This window comes from Cygnus olor, chromosome 14 (genome assembly GCF_009769625.2).
Source record: "Cygnus olor isolate bCygOlo1 chromosome 14, bCygOlo1.pri.v2, whole genome shotgun sequence".
In the NCBI taxonomy this organism is placed as follows: Eukaryota; Metazoa; Chordata; class Aves; order Anseriformes; family Anatidae; genus Cygnus; species Cygnus olor.
This window is the reverse complement of record NC_049182.1, coordinates 16,853,769-16,866,838: the sequence shown is the minus strand read 5'-3', so window position 1 is coordinate 16,866,838 and position 13,070 is coordinate 16,853,769. Positions and strand designations below refer to the sequence as shown.

At 36.0% G+C, this 13,070-nt stretch overlaps 1 protein-coding gene across 1 annotated transcript in view; it reads left to right on the top strand.

Annotated features, from left to right (window-relative positions):
* TENM2 (teneurin transmembrane protein 2) overlaps window positions 1-13,070 on the top strand; it is a 1,590,996-nt gene that overhangs the window by 611,547 nt on the left and 966,379 nt on the right. Inside the window, exon 7 of the mRNA XM_040574031.1 lies at window positions 425-479. The gene's annotated coding sequence lies outside the window, so the exon portion shown is untranslated. The remainder of the gene's footprint in view (window positions 1-424; window positions 480-13,070) is intronic.

Genomic DNA, 13,070 nt, shown 5'->3' with positions numbered 1-13,070 from the left:
TAAGACTGCTTTGAATGTATGCTGTCCCCATCTGTTTTTTAATACTCTGAACTCTTATTTCCATTATAAGAATTTTAGGAACACCAAGTTGTGGATAGTTGTAATTGTGATGCATACCTGCACAGAGACCGTAGGGAACAGACATGTAGGTGATGTACTTAATAAAGTCTTAATAAAGACAACTGTAGAAGTGGATGTTGGATTACATACACACGTTCAAATCCATTACAGTGATTTTGGTTATGGGGAAACTTACAGTAAGTTGTAGAACACTGTTCAACAGTTGTTTCTTTCTATGCCATCTTTAAATGCATGTGAGAAATGCTGAATTGAGAGTATTTAAAGCAACTTTTACATGACCTTGATGCCTAAAATAAGTACTCCTGAATTATCCTTTTTATTTATTTATTTATTTATTTTTTAGAATTACTCAGTGAGTGAATAGTCACCAGTCTTGAAGAGAATAGAAGAAAAGATTGGTAAGCAGTATGACATTAGTTTTGAATCTAAATTGCATATAAACATTGTGAAGAAAAAATTGTGTAGAATTTGTTACTTGTATTAATTGGTTTGATGTTCAAAACAGTTCATCAAAAAATTTCTCTATTTTTTTGCAGCTTAGCATAGTGTTGTTGTGATGAACTCAGTACACATGCAGACATGAGAATTCTCGGTGTATTTTTGTTGTATTTGTGTGCGTGTGGAGATCGGTGCTAGATGCAAAATTGCATTATAAAGTACAGACTTTGCAGGACAAAGGCACGTACGAGTTGTCTATAACAGTCTCTGCCACCTCAGTTTACAATGGGATCAACAAGCATAAAGATGTGGCGCTATTGATTTTTTTTCAAACCACTGGGTGAAACTTAATTAAAGAAGAGAACAGAATTTAAGGACACTTGTCATTTTACATCTATTGGCTGTGATTATGATTGTTGTTCTGGCACAGAACACATCTTTTCCAGCCAAGGAATTCTGTAGCTTCTTGTTTGTAGATGTCACCCCTTTACTGTATTTCCTACTAATAGGACTAGACAGAGGAAGTCTAGGATCCCAGGCAAATCCCTACCTCTTGCACCTCCATTTGGGTGAGACCTAATTGCTCTGAAGTCAGTGCAAAGAGTCGAAAAGCAGTGCTCATCCCTGTTCCAACAGAAGAGCTCTCTACAAAATAGAGCAGATGCAACCCCTCTGAATTCCCACAACAGTGGAATAAGAAGCTGTATTGCAAAATATTCTAGAATGGTTGGGAGTTATGACAGATTTGGCTGTAAATCCAAATCTGGATTCAGATTTCAGGTAGGCAGAGAGAAGCTCTCAAATTCATTCTCTGATCACCTAGAAGTGTCTTTTTGACCCTTAACGGTTATAAGGTGGGATGTGCGCACTCTAGTGTTGCTCTTTGTACAAAATCCTTAACACTTGCTGGAAATTAGAAAAATAAATAAGTAAATAAATGCAAGATTCCACATTCTGCTAGTTAGGACTCGGACTTCTACAATGTGAGAAAATAGATGAAAAACCATTGAGGCCAAAGCATCACGACTTTGCTTTTTCATGTTTGCCTTTGGAAAACAGCATGTTTGAAACACAAAGGAAGTGGGAATGAATTTTCCTATGCTTATTTTTCCACTGCTGGCGTCTGAAGTTCATATTTTTGTAGTACGTTTTTTTTTTTCTAATGGTTCTAAAATTTGATATGGTAGTGTGCCTAGTAGTTGAAAGCATGATCTATCACATCCAAAAACTAATTAAAAGTGAATCAATGCCAAATGGTATATGGAAATGAAGGCATGAATATCTTGGCAGTGATACGTTTAGGTATGGTCTCAAGATCGGCGTAGACCATTCTCAGCCTGTGTTGCAGTCAGAATGGCAGCTTTGATTCCCCCACCTCTGACCCTGGATTCCTTCTCCCTACTTATATGGGAAATTGCAAGTGTGCAATAGCCCAATCAGAGTGGGGGGGGGGAAGTAAACCACAAACTATAAAACATCACCAGTACCCCTCAATTTCCTGTCCGCAAACTCTCATTCAGAAACCCTAATAACTTCAGTTCTTACTGTATAATAAGAAATAGTTTTGAGTTTGATATTACTGTGCAATTGCGCAGTCGATATTGTCAGTACAAAGGAGAGAGAAGTATGGAAATATGTAGCCAGACTGTCAGGTGAACAGCAGCGTTGGGTATTCCTAAATCATCTCAAGCCTGTTGTGAAACTGCTCCCCAAAATTCTCTGAAGCCAGTAAAATCTGGAGAACATATCTATGAGATGGAATAAACTTTGAATTAGGCTTTAAATACTGGTTCATTAAGACTCTTTGATTCAGTTTCCTATAAGATGTAAATTTAGTTTTTAATCTAGTAGTAGATGTAACTGGAATAAATGGTGACCTTTCTTCGATGAGTAGCACTTAGATATGCAGATAACATTAGTTTGCAGTTTCAGTCATCTGGTAAATCAGTGTCATAAGGTGGCTTGAGGTTTCTAGTAATCCTCAAATTTAGTGTTATGCATAGCAAAGAAAACGTACAGTTCAGATTATTTAACAGTTTAAATTTGACTTATGCTTCGGAAATTATTTTGCCTTGTACAGAATCATAGCATCATCTAGGTTGGAAAAGACCTTCAAGTCCAGCTGTCAACCTATGTACTCCCATTACTAAACCATGTCCCTTAGTGCTACGTCCACGTGTCTCTTAAATACCTCCAAGGATCACTTCCCTGGGAAGCCAGTTCCAATGCTTAACCACTCTTTCCATGAAGAAAGTCTTCCACATGTCCAATCTGAGACTCCCCTGGCACAACTTGAGACCATTTCCTTGTGTCCTATCAACTGGGACCTGAAAAAAGAAACCAACACCTTACGTGCAACCTCCTTTCAGGTAAATGTAGGGGGTGATGAGGTCTCCCCTCAGCCTCCTCTTTTGCAGACTAGACAACCTGAATTTCCTCAGTCTGTCATAAATGTTATGCCCAAAATTGGACGCAATATTGAAGGTGTGGTCTCCCAAGTGTACAAGGGGTCAATCACTTCCTAGTCCTGCTGGCCACACTAATTCTGATGCAGGCCATGTTTAAATAAGTTTTTATATAAGGAAATTTAGTATGATTGCAATATTTATCCAAACACCTTTTCTGAGGAAGTCCAGGAGCAGCATGAAACTCCAAGAACTGCAGAATTAAAAACGAGTAAATAAGGAAGTTGATGATAATGAACCACACAGAAAGTGTTTGTATCTTTGTGCCTAGGAGGCACAAGTTTGGAATCCTGAAAATATGCATAACTTCTCGTTATTCAAGGTCATCAAAGTAAAGATAGCATGTAAATTTCAGAGTTATCTGTAAGATTATTAGGACTGTTGGAAAATCAAGCCCGATATTACTTATGTAAGGAATAAAATACGGTTGACTATAAGCCTAGACAGGTTTGTGATGTGTGGTTCTTACTTTAGACAGTTTTTCATTAAATTACTCTTTTGTTGATCCATGAATCAAAGATAAACTGTGAAATATATATGTATATTACAGAATATTTGCAATTACCCTATTCTTTGGAAAGTACAGTTATCAAGGAGATACATTCTGGGTGTTACCTGCTTTACAAATGACTGTTGTCTAAAGACGTAGTTTAAGACTTCATGCAATATTAAAGGAAGTAGAAAGAAACAATCATTTTAAAAGAAAAAATGTGTTTTGTGAACACAAATCTTTCCTGTATAGTCAATAGCAATCTGAATATATTAAGATCAATAAATGTATGATTAATAATATTTAGTTAATAAGATCCATCAAGCTCATTAGGAGTTCTGATGTCAAGAAGTTTTAAAAACAAGATGCAACGTTGTTTATGCCTTGTTCACAATGTATATCTAATCCAGTTTAAATAAAATACTGGTGATTAAAATTTTGAACAAAGGGAAAGAGGAACATTTCAGCTTAAAGAAAGTATTTGACTAACCTAAACAAGGTGTGATATGAATGCTTTCCACATCACAGGTAATACTTGTGGTTAGTGTAGGTCAAACAGTTTCATTGTATAAAATTATGCATCACGGTAATAAATACATGTTAAATAGTCCTTTTATAGAATTAGAGCTGATTTTCCTTGTAACAAAGCATAAGTGAAAAGTGATTAACAAAATATCCTTCAGAACAATTGTAAATCAAAATAATAATTGCATTAAAAAATTAGCAGAACATTGTCTGGAAGCAACATACTCTATAGGAATGTCTTCCCCATTCAATTTCAAAGAGGATTTCCATTTATTACAGTAGAGTTGCTGAACATAAAATATCCAACAGATACGTTGCACCTTCCATCTGCTGAAAAACTTAAGTAACTGGAAAGCTAAAGCCCTGGAATGGGAAATGGGTTCCAAATTTTATGGGGTAGATGAAGCATGGTGTTTATTTGCACGAGGTGCAGTAATTTAGATTTCCATGAACTTAGTCTGGAGATGTCACTCTTGTTTAGTTCAAGTTGGACACCTGTTAGAAGGCAAGTAAAAATGCAGATGCCAAGGAAATCAGTATGTACCAAACCCAACAAATAGTATATTGATAAGAAGTAGATGGAAACATGACAATGCTTCAGGTTTGGTTTTCAGCCCTTGCTCTTGGAAATAATTTCAGAGAAATCTTAAGATAACCTGTGAGTAAATAATTATTTTTTAAGTAATGGAAATATTTAGCAGAAGTGCAAAGACTACTATTTGCTTCCCATAAGTACAACCAAAGTTAAATAAGTAAGTTCTTACTTTGTATTGGCATTCTGAAAATATCTTGGGATTTTCATATGTGTGGTTACTCTACCCAGTGAAAAGGCTGTTCAAATGCAAAGTAGTAACTGACTACCTATGGGAAGTCACAGTTCTGTGGAATACTGTGTAGCTTATAACTAGGAATGTTAAAAATATTTCAGTTGCAGTTGAATTTAGGTATATTTTAGATGTGAAATCTAACAGTGACTGCTGTGAATATACTGTGGGGTGAAAGTCTTGATTTCCTGAATATCACTAGTTTTTGGTTCGATTTCTAAACTTAAATCTTTGAACAAATAGTTACTTCATTAGTATTACGAACCTAAAATCTTTCATGTATGTGGGAAAAATATCCAGTATTAAATGACGAAAAGTTAGAACATAACCTAACAATCACTTGTGATGCTATTCCCTTTGTATTTTGGCATAGATAAAATTATTATTTCGGTAGCAATAGAAATTACTATTCAGTATCAAAAAAAATGACTGTATTGTGTGCTGTATACACACAATAAAAATTTTGTATCCAGAAGAGTTCAATTTGTAGACAGGCAACACATTTTACACTTACCATGTCTGATACCGTGGCAGCATTTGCAGGGCCTGAAAGTTGGCGTGTTTTTTTTTAAAGATACGTATGTCATGAAATGCTTTCCTCTTTTGTATTCTCACTTTTTAAGTACAGAGCAAGCTCAAATAGCCTAGATCCAGAGGCTTTAAATACATGGGAATATTTTATATTCTTAAGGTAACTGAAACAAATTACTGATCATTCTTGATTTAAAAAAAAAGACGTGGTATCGGCAGTTGTTTTCCAGTAGCTATTTTGCACAAGCTGCTTATTGCTAGAAGTAGATTTCCTGTTTAAAAGCAGAAGCAGGAATGCAGGACGGGAAAGAAAATGGGTTTTCAGAGGAAAGACTGGTATCCTAGCCAATTTCATCGTCACAGGGACATGACAGCTAGCACATCATTACAAATACTTTGAGAAAAGTAGAGTAATTTAGTGTAATCATATGTTTAGAGAAACATGATAAGTAAAAGTACTAATGAATTCAGGTAATACGGGTTTGTCTCTTGGGCTTGTCAGGGTCCTGTTACTGGGTAAGCTTCATTTTGCTATGTTATAATAATACATCTCATTTACGTTTTCTCTGTCTTAACTATTTTAAACTACACGCTTATCAGGTCAAAAGCTAATGCATGCTGTGTGTGTGAGCAGTAACCTATTACCATGAGTGTATTTATCTTTGTTGCTTAAATAGCTCCAGTGCCGTATACTCCTAATCATTGCTGGTGACTTTTGGCACTTGTAGTGCAACCGCTACATAATAACAGCAGTGAAACATAAATATTTGGTGTATATATAACCTGAATATGTCTTCTGTATCTCTGATATCTGTCTGAGATGACATACTATCACTTGAACACCATATTCATGTTCATATTATTTTGCAATAACACTATAAAAACTTTTCATAGAATTGGGGGGAAGGGCTGTTGTCAATAACATCGAGTTAGAATTGTTGGGAAATTCTTTTCCTATGGCAGCCTCTCGGTAGGAGGGCACTTTTTACGCTAGGTGTAGCAGTGGAAATTGAACATTTTCAAAAATCCTTTTTTAAATGGTGATTAAATACTAGAATACACAACCTGTCAGCTAAACAAGTCCACGTAGCATATTCCTGAAAATTTAAAGTAAAGTAAAAGGTTACTTTAGTGTTTGGAGGATGAGCGCAAGATCCTGAGCTCCTCCGGTTAAGGAAGTGGTTTGCATCCTTCTCTTTAAAGCTTCTTCAGAAACAGATCTGATACTTTCTATCAAGAAAGAAATATAATAACCATCAAACCCTGTTTGGATTTTTCTCTTCTAACCCTGAGGAAAAAAAAAATATATATATATATATATATAAATGTATGTATATAGTTAAATGGAACTAAATTTTTGAACTTGTACTGTTTGTGTGTGTTCAGAATGTTTGAGAGAACACAGACACGTTTCATGTGCAGTTTCATTATATCCTTTTTTTTTGCCTTTTCACTAGAATATTTGAGAACTTTTAACATGAGCTTTGCTCTCCTTTTTAACTCTCCCTTTCTTTCCAACTGCGCTCACTTACTTTAGTATGTCATTTCACACTCCAGTTTTTCACCCTCTCCAGTGGGAAATACGGGCTAGTAAGACAGTGTTGTTTACTTTCTGAAACTTGTTTTTCTTTCAGCTCTGTTTCACTGGGTGGGGGAGAAGGGAAGAGGAGAATGCAGAATTGGAAAAGTTTATATTTTACCACTGCTACATAATAAAATGCTTGAGGTGGAAAAAATGGTGATTAAGGTTTGCTGAAAACGAGGAAGTTGTCACCAAATTTCTATTTCAGGAAAAAAAAAATCTTTTGTAGAAATGAATATTTAATGAAAAGACTTGCTTATGGCTCAGTGATCTGGTGTGTAACAAGTGCTGTGATTTGTGTTTTGATAATTTTAGAATGGCAACTCACAAGTCTGCTATGGTTCTGCAGTGTAATCTTTGAGATAATGTAGGTCACAGGTAGTAGTTCATGTGGGATGGAATTAATCTTTGCACTGGTCATGTCTTTTTACCTTTCTTACATTAAATTGTCTATCACTCATAATGGACTGAATAAATTTAACAATATAAATTTTAAAACTTAAACCTGGATTCTGCACCTCCTCCAAATGTGTTGGTATATACATAGATTAATTAATGTCATTAAGAAATAATTTTTCTGTGTTTTCATGTTCAAGAAGAAATAGAGTTCCTCAGATTCAGGAGAAGCCATAAAATAGAAGACCCACTGTGATTTCCTTTGCCCTTTACATGCAGTACTCTGTGGTTTAATCAGAAAAGATTCTACTAAACATCCTGTGCTTGCAAAGTATAGCCTTTTCTGTAAAACCAGTAAGAATTTGTAGTAGTTTCTTATGAAAAGACCCTGTCTCCTGCCTCTGAACAATCTAGAAGCTGTTGTACTTCTTGACAGGTATTCACTCACCCAACTGGGCATTATCTCTGAAGTGCAGATGCTTATGAACTGTCATTCAGTACAGTTTATTCAAAATGGTTGTCAGCAGAAATAGGTAATTGCTATGAGAAGTTAAAATCAAATTAATACTCAACGTTTGGTGACATAATGGGCATTTTTGTGTGCAGTTGTCTGAATACTTCCAGTAGAGCATAGTCTTCAGGTAAAAGACCCTTCATTCCCATTCAGAACACTTTTACAGCAAATATCAAGCATTTTGGTTATTCATTGTTTTTTAGCATTTCATAGTCTTGTTAGCAAGATTTATAGCAGACAAGACTAGCTCACCAAGGTGGTATCTTGGTGACAAAGACAGCCATTCCTCCTCAGTAGCACCTGACCTGGGACTTGTGCTAGCATCTGAAACTAAGGGGGAAGATGTGTGTAACTTAACACATACTCAGTACTAGACTGGAACCAGAGGATCAGCAAAGCCATCTTGCCCTGCCTTCTTAAGCATCTCACCACCTTTGGGTACGCTTGTCCTTGTGACCATTTCACAATTCCAGAAGTTCTGTTTCACATTTATAATGCCAGCTTATGACTACTTGCATGCATTTTTTCCCCCTCTGTGCTTTATTCCCCCATACCAGCTTTCTCCAATATACACATCATTTTTCTAGGCAATGTATTATCTCCTTTAGGCTGTCTTATTCTTTCTGATTGCAGTTCTTTCTACTTCACGCAGTGTGTTAGTATTCCTTACCATCTATAATACATCGTAACCATAGATACCATGCACAATTCAAACATGAATCTTCAAGGTCCCACATTTTCTCTTGTAAATATTTTGATGAAAAGAGTGATTATATTTCAGATCAAGGCTTCACCAGAATATTCGTTAAAAACACTGATTAAGAGAATTAAACTATATGCTCAGCCATGTTTATCCTTAAGACTGCAGGATGAAGTTGAATGAGACTCTCAACTCCTGCACATCAGCACGAAGTGCTGCTGAAAGGTACTTTATTTTTGTAACAGTGATCTCTCAAGGCCTGATCTGAAATCTACTGCAATGAAGGGAAGGCTGTCCATTGATTTAATTTACCTAGGAACATAGATCCATCATAGTTTTATTGATAGCTTCACAGCGGTGTTGTAAGTAATTTGTAAAGTGTGCAGGAGAAATATAAATGTAAAATATTATTTTCCATTCCAAACTTGGCCAGCATTCACATTGACTTCTCTGCAGAAGTAGTTGAACTGGGCTTGGTCCTCACAAAAATGAACAAATAAACAAAAACACACAACAAAAAGGCCCCTATGCATATTGTAAGAATATTTTAAATTTATTTTTAATTTTATTTTATTTTATATTGTATTTTATTTAATATTTTTATTTAATATTGTCCATAGGGTTCCTCAGGAAATATTTTATATGAATGCTTTAAAAACAGAAGTTCTGTCTCTCTATACGTCTGTTAAAACCATTATACATTTTTAGGAGTAAATAAACTTGGGAGAAAATTGCATAATGCAGCACCCTTTTATCAAGGGCATATACCACTCACCAGATGGAAAACAAACTGTGTTTACAACATTACCACTATCGCCACTGACACTACTAGATCTACAATATGTTATAACAGCAGCTCCATTAACCTTGCTAGTTCTGTTAGAGTTGCCTGGTAGTTTGCCCAATCTGTGTTTGTTGTCAGCAAATGGATCAAATTAGGGGGATTTTCATTCTGTTTATTGACCTTTTCCCTTCTTCCTCAGCTTAGGCAGTAGTTCATTCAAAATTGTTCTACTATTGCTCTGTAAAATACTGAAAATAGATATCTCTGTATCCGTCTGGTACTACATATGTAAATTACACAGTTTTACCTCAGAGGTAAAACTTCAGGAGAACATCTGATAGCAAATGTGCTGTAAAAACCCACTTTCTTAGTTGATTGCCATCATATGCAGTGTGACTTGCCTGAGCTGTTGACGTTCACCCACATTAGAATACCTTGCTGTCCCTCAAGGCAGGCTGTCCCCAGGTCATTCGCTTTCAAATAAATATAGTCATGAAGATTGCTCTTAACACATTCATATTCACTTGTTTGGGCTTTTGTGGGGCAGGAGGTTAACATTTTGTGAGTGAGTTAGTAACTAGAAGGGTAATTCTATTGTTCTTCCCTTCATGCATTCTCTCCGAGCTAGAGAAAAGATGCTTAGTCTCTAACCTATGGCCTGTCTTTATGGAGGATATAAGTCCCTGTATTTTACACCAAAATTCCCCAATCAGTTTGGTTTAGAATAAACTGCTGCAGTCCTTTTTATCACTAGACACTGTTCCCATCTTGTGTTTGTGCTATACCAATTCACATACAGCTACATGACAACCTTAGTCTGTGGACTGATCAAGCTGAATGAAGCATAACTGTTTTCTGCTGTTGTGATTTTCAGCTAGACGCATTCCCAACCTTACCACGTCACTGCAGGAGCACTTTCTCCACAAAGGAGAAACTGAGAGCAAGTGCCTTTGGGTGAGGACCAGAGCCAAATTATTCCTTTCCCTAATGTTGCTTGATCAGATTGAACTGATTGTGGACTAAGGTGTCACATTAGCTAGAAAATTTGAATGCCTTAGGAAGCCATTTCCAATTAGATGATTATTTGGAGTGAGATGTTCTCCATATACTTACTTGAAGACACAGCCTAAGCCATTTCTTGGCATCCTTTTTCTCTCTCTTTTTTTTTTTTTTTTCCCCTTGGCAGTTCAGTTTATTAACATTATAAAGGAAACAAAGCTGTAGGGTAAGAAAATTATTTCAAAGACTGAGATAGAAGTAACCTGCTACTGGCTTTGTGCAACCTCCCTTCCACTTCTTCCTGTTGTGTGAGTAGCGCTGATCAGGCAGTTGCGATTTAGATCAACAGTACTTGCCACAGCAAGCTGAATAACCTCCCGACCTTCAGTTCTATTGTGATACACAGGTTTCATTTCCTCCGAGCTAGAAGCAACTTATACTGAAGGGAAAATAAGGCCTCCTTCTCAGTTTAGTCAAGATTCAAGACATTGCATCAGGAATCAGGCAGACCAAAATGGTAGCTTTTTTGTTGTTGTTTTGTTTCCTTCTGTATAAAATATGACAAATGTGAGAGCTAGTTGTTTTGTCCGCACTTTTACATTCACCTACATGAACACACAAAAAAAGTTTAGATTGCCAGGTGAGGAATTATAAATGGAAAAAAATAATAATCAAAATTTTCTGCATGCATAGTTGCAATATCCCCATTCTGCTTAGAGCACGTATCAACATATTGTGGCCTGCATAAAGACAGACAGACAGATGCATAGGATTCTGAGAATTTAACCCAAATTTGTTCTTTCAGATTTAAGTAATATATAAAACAGTTTGAGAGTCCAGTAGTCATAATAGCAATGGTAAATAGGGGATATTTTTTCTGTCAAAGAGTACCATTTTTGTATCTTAATGCAAAGTTTGTCTTGCATTGCATCTAAAATTTTGTTGCATAGACTGGAGCCATTTGATAAAAGTCCTTTCAGCTTCAGAGTATTTTGTATTAGCTTTAACAAATGTGCCTCGACACACAGTATTTTTACATATTATTACAATATTTTTAGATAAATTGTGATCTAATCTCTCTGGGAAAAAAAAATAAATAAAATCATAGTACTACCTGATATTCTTTCTTAATCTACCATAATTATTTACAAAAAAATGTGTTTCTACCTGAAGATATTACATGTGACACAGTGCATCTGCTGTCTGTGAGATTTCTTTTGTGCTAACTGCTGGAATCAGCTGCTCTGCAGAACTGTCAAAGCAGGTGAATCCAAACAGTGGTTGGAAGCCTCCGTGTGAACTGTCATATTTACCTTTAAAGGACTACAATACAAGGCTGAAATCTGGGATCTCCTGTCATAGCAGAGATTAAATAGTGCTTTTCTGGGCATGTGATAATAGAAGAGGTCATTTTTTGAAACAGCTTACCTTATAATAAATGGTTTAAGAGAGGCACTGTTGTGCCATCATTCATTCAAGCCTGTTACAGGCAGGTCTTTGTCTATAACAAGACAACAGGGAAGCCCAAACTGATAGTTGAATCCTACTGATACCACTTTGTATATTCATTCTTTTGCCGGCAGTGTTCCTGAAAGATAAAATAGGGCTTAAGTTAATGAGAAGGAGTGGATAGAAAGAACTTTTTTTTTAATTTTTTTTTTTTGACGATATGGCTATAATGAGAAATAAGATATCTTAAAGTAGAATCAATTTGTTTCTCTTTTTTACTGGTACTTCTGACATGCTGTACTTTTAGAGGGTATATTATGAGAATAAAAAATAAAATGGACACTAACAGCCACAGAACACATAATAATTTTCTGTGAAACATGGAAGGTATCAGTCAAGATAGGAAATGAGAATCTTTCCTAAAAAGGAAAAAGAGTTGGATGAGAGTACTCATGGGCAAATGAATTGCTCCATACAGCTTGGTACTGTGTCTTTGTAAGCCTCCTGCTCTTTTGTTTACACAGTAGAGTAAGTAGTAAGTTACTAAGTGGAATATTTGTTTTTACTCAGTGTTGTTGTGGTTGCAGGCATTGATGCAGAATCATGTAAAAAGGACATTAGTGTATTGACTTCACTGGTGTCCTTTCTTGTGATTGGCAGCATGAGTAAAAGTTGGAATATTAAATAAGTAGAGAAGAAAATTATTGGTCACTCAGTAACTGCAGCCATTTTTCTGTGCCACACAGAGACCTTGCCCTTGTTTATGCTTTTGTAACATCTTGATTCTATTATTGGAATTCTGTCTTCATAGGCGTAACACTGAAATCTGTTCACTTTGTAATAGCCTTTGCAATAAAGAATAAATTAGAACTGTTCCTTAAAAGATTCATTGGCTCCCAGCATATTATACATACACTATTGCTCTGCAGTTCGGGGTGGTTCAGGCCTCAGGGGATGGTAATTTCTGCTAGATTTGTTACAACTTGTTATTCAATATCTTTACCAATGATCTGAGTCTTTTAATTGCTAATCAAGGTCGCAATTGACAGGGGTGGACAGCAACAGGGGTGAATAAGGACACGGACACAACACTGCAGTGTGACTTATTTAACACAGCTAAATGTAGAATGTTTCTTTCTAGGGAAAAAAAAAGCATGTAGGTCACATTTGCTGAATAAGGGAATGTATCATGGAGTTGGTTGAATGAGAATATGTGGAGAGTCCAGAAGATAGCAAAAGAAGCACTAGAATGGCAGATTGCAGTATATGTTGGTGCTGTATGTGGGTCCTTA